Genomic DNA, 8,768 nt, shown 5'->3' on the forward strand with positions numbered 1-8,768 from the left:
GCCAGACTCCTCTGTCCATGGGATTCTCTAGCCAAGAATACTGGAGTGCCCTCCTCAAGGGAATCAAACCCTAGTCTCCTGCATTGAAGGTGGATTCTTTACTGCTGAGCCGTCAGGGAAGCCCCAAATGTAAACTTACTGGAGGGGAAAAGGGGTCTTGGCAGATGTAATTAAATTAAGGATCTCAACACGAGATCATCCTGGATTATCCCTAAATCCAGTGGTACGTGTTCTTGTAAGAGACAGAGGAGGAGACACAGATACACAGAGGGTGAGTTCATGGAAAACAACAGCGGACATTAGAGTGATACAGCCACAAGCCAAGGAACACCTAGAGACGCCTAAAGCTGAAAGAGACAAATAGGTATGCTAAAATAACCATTTCCGGGGCTTCCCTGGTGGCTCAGTGGAAAAGAACTTGCCTGCTAATGCAGGAGGCATGGGTCTGACCCCTGATGCCAGAAGATCCCACATTCCCTGAAGAAACCAAGCCCGTGTGCCACAACTACTGAGCCGGTGCTCTAGAGCCCGGGAGCTGAAACTATTGCGCCCACGTGCTGAAGCCTGCGTGCCTAGGGTCTGCAACTAGAGAAGCCACTGCAATGAGAAGCCTGTCCTCTGTAACTAGGGAGCAGCCCCTGCTTGCTGCAAGTAGAGAAAAGCCCAGGCAGCAGCAAAGACCCAGCACAGCCACAAATAAATAAAAATTTAAACAACTTTCAGAGTTGTTTTGAAAGTGAAAGGAGTGGGCAAGTGGACCTACGGAAAGTACTCAGAGCTCTGCCTAGAACACAGGGCGCACCAGGAAACTCCTGTTAAAACTGCCTGCAGACCATTTAGCTGCCCCTGTTTCCCTAATCACAGACTCTGTCTCCATTCCTGCCCCCAGGCCAGGGTTCCCCAAGTGCGGGACTACTGACACTGGGGAACCCAAGAACGCTGTGAGGGCTGTCCTTTGCACTGCAGGGTTTGAGCAGCTTCCCTGGCCTCGTCCCACCAGAGCGCCATAGCATCCCCTTAAAAACAAAAATTGTCTCCTCCTTGCCAGGTCTGGGAGACAAAATCACCTTTGGTTGAGAACAGCTGCCTTTCCAACTTGTGTCTCTTGAGGAGTGCCCAATGCCTGCAGCTGGGTTTTGGATACAGGTCTGGTCTTGAGGCCTGAGATTGCTGCGGGGCTGTCAGGCAGGTGACCCTCAGCGAAGGGCTCCAAGACTCCCAGTCCCCAGAGAAAGAGAGGCAGTACATTAAGCAAATGGACCTTTGGTGTTGGCGAGCCCACCCTGGAACTCTGCCTCTATCATTGAACTCTTCTGAGCTTCTATTTCCACACCTATAAAATGGGGATAATAATAATATCAGCCTCATGTAGTGATTATAGGCATGGAACGAAATACTCGACATAAAAAGATTAGTAGAATGCTGGGCACAGAGTCAGCATTTGGTCAATTTCAGTTATTACTATTTGCACTATTATTATTATTATCCCAGTCTGGGAGCTGACCCACAAAGGGATACGAGAGGAAAACATCTATGCCTAATGTCTGCAAAGGCCCCTGATCGGATCGGAGCATCTGGGGGCCTCTGTCAAATAAAACATACAAGCTCAGGATGAAGGGGGAAGCCAGTGTGTAACGTAATTTAAAGCAACGTCTTTCCAGGGCAGAAGGAAACTGTGAGAGATTTACATCGATGTGACAAAGGTTCCCCAAAGCAGCAGTTCTCCCACGGCCTGAAATGATGATATTTGCTGCTGGCAGACGTAGCTGAATTGGAAAAAGAGAGACTGCACCCGCCGATTGTCACTTCATTTTATTCTCCCGTGGCTGTCGTCCAAAGGGCTGAAGTGGGAGCCCCTCTGTGGGGGTGGCTCCCAGGATCTTTCCCCTTATAAATTGTGATTTATAAGAAGTATATATATTTGGTCATTTCGATGACCGAAGTGTATTTCTCATATGTATTCGGTCTTCATCCACATTTCCTGGCTCAGAGCCCCAGAACTCTGCTTGGAGTTTCCTAAGTGAGGCGAGTGATCAAGGTTTCTTTTGTTATGTTAATGGAGTGGCTTTTGGAACTCACCTAAGGATGCAGGCTGGTTGCCAAGGCAACCAACCATCTCACCTGCTGACCTCCCGGGAGAGGAGAGAGGGTGGAGGTTGAATCAGTCACCAATGGCCAATGATTTAATCAATTATGCCTCTGTAAAAACCCAAAAGGAAAAATTCTGGAGCTTCTAGGTTGGTGGACATTGCGGCGTCCTGGAGAGAGGGATGCCCAGAGAGGGCATGGAAGCTCCACATCCTTTCCCACACATTGCCCAGTGCTCTCTTCTGTCTGGTGTTCCTGAGTTACAGCCTTTTATCATAAGCCAGTGCTCTAGTAAGTAGAATGTTTCTTCGAGTTCGGTGAGCCGCTCTAGCAAATCAATCAAACCTGAGGTTAGTAGGTCATGGGAATCTTGGATTTATAGCCAGTTAGTCAGAAGCACAGATAACAGTCTGGACTTGTGTGTCTGAAGCTGGTGGAGGGGTGAGGATGGGGACTTGGCAGTCCTGCAGAAATAAGCTCTTAACATGCTGAGCCCTTAACCTACGGGATGTGATTCGACCTCCGGGTCCATAGTGTGTGAATTGAGTTGAATTCTCAGACACCAGGAGGGTCTTGTTGGTGTGGAGGAGCTACCTGCCACATTGGAAATTGGATCTCAGAAAACCAAAAGACCTCCTCTTCTATATAAAAGCCTAACGAAGATGTAGAGAAAAGGGTCGGGCCTTGGACTCAAGAGGTCTGAGTTTGAGCTCATCTCAGGCTAATTCCTCAACTCTGCCCCCAAAGTGCCTTCACCCCAGACTGAATACCAACCCCTCTCCCACGCTGAGCCTAGATGTGATCCCAATGGTCTCCCAACCTAATCCAGCCCATAAATGTACACTTCTTGATTTAAATAGGAAACCTGGCAGAGAAAGTGAATGGTGTGGATCGGGCCCCTGCAGTTCAGGAGTTCAGCTTCCAATGTCGTGTGCTGGTGGGTCAGCTTATCAAGAGCATCGGAATCACAATAGAAAGACCACCTCCTTGGGTCTGGGTTCAAGCTTTGTCACCAGCTAGGTAAAGTTCTAGGAGGCAATTTTCCGGTCTCCATTTCCTTTTATCGTCACAAAGGGATATTGAAGGGGCTCTGCATCCTAGTGCCTCGGTGTCTTTTGGAAATTGTGGAACAGAGGGCTTTGCACTTTCTTTGTCCCAGATTCAGGAATTTTCCAAAACTGATCTTCACATTCCTCCCCAGCCAGAAAGGGCTTCCCAGGTGGCGCTAGTGATAAAGAACCTGTCTGCCAATGCAGAGATGTAAGAGGTGCATGTTCGATCCCTGGGTCTGGAAGATCCCCTAGGGAAGGAAATCACAACCCACTCCAACATTCTTGCCTGGAGAATCCCATGGACAGAGGAACCAGGTGGGCTACAGTCTATGGGATCGCAAAGAGCTGGACACGACTGAAGTGACTGAGCACTGTCCGGAAAGACTGGTCAGTCCTTCTCCTACCAGGGCAAGCAGACACACTGGGCCTTCCACCAACCCTGGACCTGCTGACAATATGTTTAAACAAGGCTCCTACAAGCCCTGGCCTTGCTGCCAGCAGCCAACCTAGTTTCATTTTGGCTCCCTTAGAAGAAAGCCTTATCCCAGCTCGCCCTGTGTAGTCTGACAAATGTGTCTCTTTATTAGGGTGAAGCCGGCCCTTGGAGGCAGAGGAGCAGGTCACGTGCTGGCAAGGTTGCCATGGAAATTACTCACTTTTATTGAATTATTCATTTGTACAGTCCACCTCGAACGTCCACCCAGGATCACAGATCACAGACAGACAGACACTTAGACAGAGAGGTGGGTCCCCTCGAGCCCCTCCAGGTATTGCATGGCCCGAGATCCGCCTGATGACAGGACAAAGCAGAGAACTGGGGCCTGAGACCCTGGTTCTCCTCCCTCCACTCAGTTCCAGCGGACAGCCATTCCCCAGTGACTTCCTGTGCAGATTCTCCCTCCAGACTGCCAGGATTTGGGTTCTTTTTCTCTTGCTTTCCCAGTTTTTGCAACTTAAAAAAATGGGAATAAAAATATGCCTACCTCCCAGGGTTGTTATTACATTTTAGACTTACATTATATATAAAACACTAAGTGTAACTTTAGCTTTTATTATTTTCTTGCAACTGGCATGATTATGGGCCTCAGTTTTCCCATCTGTAAAATGAAGACAGATTGAATAATCTCTAAGGAGGCTTCCCTCTCTGATATTCCCTGCAATTGACAATGGAACCAAACAGTGATTTCTTGCCTGAATTGATAAGACTCTCAGGGACACAAAATCCATTTCCCTCAGTAGACTTTGTCCTCTTCTCAGCAGTAGCCACAGGTCAGAGTTGTGAAGTGAGAGTGTGCTGAAGACCCAGATGAGCCCAGTTTCAATGTCAAAGGCAGGGGGAGGGGGACTTCCCTGGTGGTCCAGTGGCTAAGACTCTGCACTCCCAATGCAGAGGGCCTGGGTTCAATCCCTGGTCAAGAAACTAGATCCCATGTGCTGCAACTAAGACCCGGTGCAGCCATATAAATAAAGCTTTAAAAAAAAAAAAAAAAGCAGGGAAATGACTGTTCTGCATTCCTTTGACTCTTCTGGGGTAAGAAGTGTTGTCTCTGAGAGGCTGTTGTACCATCACCAGCTTAATGAACCAGGTCATTTTTACTAACATCAACCACCACCTTCTGCAACCTGCAGAGATCATCTGGGTTCCCCAGTAATGCCTTCAAATAACTGATTCTTAGTAAAATGGAAAAAAATCAACAATAGGATATGTTTTTTGGTATTTTAACCTGAGACCTTTTTTTTTTAAGTAGCCACCGCAACGGATGTGTAAAGATGTAAATTGAGGGATGTTATCACAGAAGTATTGGAAATCACCTAAATGCCGATCAATAAGGGGGTGGCTACACAAGCTGCTGGTTTCTCTCCAATAATTTACCCTCTGGACATTCCAAAGAATGAGTTATATACTTATTGACAAGCCGTGATGCATAAGACACAGGACTGAGTTTGAAAAGACACAAAACAGCAAGTGCAAAAATAATCCCATTTAAAGAAAACCTATAAACATAAATATATATCCCAGACATCTAGGGCCAGCCTACAGCTTCATATCTAGAGAAGGTTGGCTAGAACACCCAGCCACAGAGTGGAGAAGCCCTGATGCCAGTATGTCTGTGAATTCGTGAAGGATGTGTGTTCATATGGTCACACAGGGATTCTCCGTCACTCCCTCCCCACTCCTACCTCATTCTTCTGCTGAATTAGCTCAAGGCTGGGATTGTCTTACTGTCCTATGTCCCAGTTTTGCTCGCAAAGCATGAGAACTCAGATGTGGATTCAACCCCCTCCTGAATGTCCCTCCTCCCCTCCAATCAATCTCATGAGAACCATGTATGTAGCTAAGACTCATAGAAGCTCCTTGAAGGCTTTTCATAGCGACAAAGCCAGCAACTGAAATTCAGTTATAAGGTGTCCCTGTTTTTCAAAAGCACCTTGGCTACTCCCAGACTCAGGGCTCCAGCCTCCCGCTGAGTTGGGCTTTGCTCCTTTATTTTTCTATTTTCAGCTCCATCGCTCTCTCTAGCTCTTGATGGGTCCTGGGAGCGCCAAGCTCTCCTCACTTTAGGAAGCAGAGCAGTTCGGTCTTTACTGCCCCCACCCTCAAATTCATATCTAGGCCACCCTTGCACGTATCCAAACCCATTAAGAGGCAACTCAGAATGAGCCTTTCACTAAACAAAACCCACTGCCTTTAGAAAGCAATTGGGGCTGTAGATAGCAAAGTTTCACACACACACAAACTCACACACAAGAATAAAGAAAGATTAGCCTGGAACCATATCCGCCCAAATGTTAACTGTGGTCATTTGCGGGTAACTTTTATTGGCCTGTTTTTCTATACATATTTTTATATTATTTTAACTTCCTAAAATGAGCATATATGAGTTTCATAGTCTGAGCAGGGAACAGGAAATGCAATTTTCCTTCAGGGGTAAACCATGTCCTCTGACACAGAAAGTCTGTCCCCCAGCCCCCCACACATTTATTTAGCATCTCACCTCCCAAATCCCTGGGCTAATTATCCAGCCACTACTTAGACCTCATCCCTGACTCCTGATCAGGTTCTTCTCAGCCCTCTCTGACCTGTCTCGGCCTGTGGCCTATGGCCAAAGCCAATCCCAGACCTGCCAGGAGGCCAGGAGTTCTGTCAATACTGACCCCCACCTCAGAAGCTTTCTAGGAACCCACAGCACGGAAGCATTCCAAGAACAACCAAGGGCCCCAGTGCACCACTGAGAGCACCACAGAAGCTCTTGAACTGAGCTGCGCACAGAACAACTGAATTTCCCAGGAGCAGGGCTCATTGTGGGACATCTCGGGAGCAGAGCCCCAACCTCTGGCAAAGCAGTAAACGATCTGGAGGGATGCCCCAGCAAAAAAAGGGAGAGGGGGATTCCGGAGATCTGGAGACCACACTGGGTCTGTGATACGATGATACATGTGGAATTCATGCTGTTACTAGGGTCTTATGGAACAGGGGTCCCCAATCCCCAGGTCAGGGACTGGTCTGTGGACGGTTATAAACCAGGTCGCACAGCAGGAGGTAAGTGACTGGCAAGCAAAAGAAGCTTCATCTGTATTTATAGCCACTCTCTATCTCTTGCATCACCTGTCATATCAGCCGTGACATTAGATTCTCCTAAGAGCTTGAACCCTACTGTGAATTGTGCATGTGAGGGATCTAGGTTACACGCTCCTTAGGAGAATCTAATGCCTGATGATCTGATTCTGCATTATGGTGAGTTGTTTAATTATTTCATTATACATCACAATGTAATAATAATAATAGAAATAAAGTGCACAATAAATGTAATGTGCTTTGTTGTTCAGTCCGTCAGTCATGCCTGACTCTTTGCAACCCTACGGACTGCAGCACGCCAGGCTTCCTTGTCCTTCACCATCTCCTGGAGTTTGCTCAAACTCATGTCCATTGAGTTGGTGATGCCATCTAGCTGTCTCAGCCTCTGTCACCCGCTTCTCCTCCTCCTCCTCCTCAAACCATCCCCTCCCCAGGTCCATGGAAAAGTTGTCTTCCACAAAACCAGTCCCTGATGCCAAAAAGGTCAGGAACCGCTGTATAGATGAAATGTCACAACTGCTCTCTAGCTGAAGCCACAGGAAGTTGGGAAAGTTGCCAAGATACTCATAAAAGAAAAAGTCAACCCGCGGTCAAGAAGGCAAGATGTAGGTTTAATGATTAGATGTGAAGTTTGAGATCTACAGGAGATTTCAGACTCCTCTTGGCCCCATCCCTAACCTGGCCAAAGAGCCATCAGAGACTAGGTGGGTCACCTAAGAAAAACAGGACTTAAAATCCATCCACCATGGTGCCCGGCCCTGAGCCATCAGCAGTGGGCACTTGATACGCTTTTGTTGAACCAAGCTCTTATAGAATGACCCCATCCTCTTTTTAAAATCACTGTTTAGGGTGGGAGGTGGGAGGGGGGTTCAGGATTGGGAACTCATGTACACCCATGGCTGATTCATGTCAATGTATGGCAAAACCAATACAGTATTGTAAAGCAAAATAAAGTAAAAATAAATTTTTTTTAAATAAAAATAAAATCACTGTTTATCCAGACCCTTCTATGGATCAGGCACTATGCTATGTGCTTTATCCATGTCATAGCCCAGTAAAACACCACACAGGGCAAGTGTTATTGCCCTTTTTTTTTTTTAATAGCGGAGGAAACTGCATCCCACGGAGATTATTAACATAAGTAACCAGCCAAAGGTCCCATAGCCCATTAGTCAACTATTGTGGCGATCGTGCTATGAAACAACCCAAAAACTCAATCAACAAGCGTTTTCTTCTCTGACAGCTGTGGCTCTGCTGGGCTTGGCTCCAGGTTGTGGGCTGGTCTGTTTTCAGAATCTCCTCATTCTCCCAGGATCTGTGGTCACCCACAATACACACCCCTCATGGCAATGGTAGCAGCGCAACATGCCAAGACAAGACATGCAAAGACACAACAACCTGTTGGCAAAACAGAGCGCCGTGGCCAAGGCCCACATCATGGGAGAAAAGGGGATCTATTCCACCTCTTCTCCTGGGAGCTTGCTCAAGGTTTCATTGCAAAGGGCATAGTTTTAGTGGCAGGAATAGAGGAATTGAAACAATAATAGAATGATGCAGACATAGAGAGCAGTCTTGTGGATACAGCAGGGGGAGGACAGGGTGGGGTGAACTGTTAATTGCTCAGTTGTGTCAGACTCTTTGTGAACCCATACTGTAGCTCACCAGGCTCCTCTGTCCATGGGATTTTCCAGGTAAAAATGGAGTGGGTAGCCAGTTCCTTTTCCAGCAGATCTTCCCGACCCAGGAATCGAACCCGGGTCTCCTGCATTGTGGGCAGATTCTCTACTGTCTGAGCCACAAATTGAGAGAGTAGCATTGAAACATACACTACCATATATAAAATAGATAGCTAATGGGAAGTTGCTGTAAGACACAGGGAGCTCTGTGACGACCTAGAGGGGTAGGATGGGGTGGGGAATGAGAGGGAGGTTTAAGAAGGAGGGGACATATACGTATACTTAAGGCTGATTCACATGTTGTATCACAGAAACCAACGAAACATTGTCAAGTAATTATCCTCCATTTAAAAATAAATTAAAAAAAAATCTACC

General features: G+C 47.0%; 1 non-coding gene across 1 annotated transcript; it reads left to right on the forward strand.

Moving 5' to 3' along the window:
• Positions 1–4,487: 4,487 nt before the first annotated feature.
• Positions 4,488–4,560, forward strand: TRNAG-CCC. Its single transcript has one exon. It is a non-coding gene; the product is annotated as a tRNA-Gly (tRNA).
• The last annotated feature ends 4,208 nt before the right edge of the window (positions 4,561–8,768 follow it).

Source organism: Oryx dammah, unplaced genomic scaffold, assembly GCF_014754425.2.
Source record: "Oryx dammah isolate SB20612 unplaced genomic scaffold, SCBI_Odam_1.1 HiC_scaffold_8, whole genome shotgun sequence".
Classification (NCBI taxonomy): domain Eukaryota; kingdom Metazoa; phylum Chordata; class Mammalia; order Artiodactyla; family Bovidae; genus Oryx; species Oryx dammah.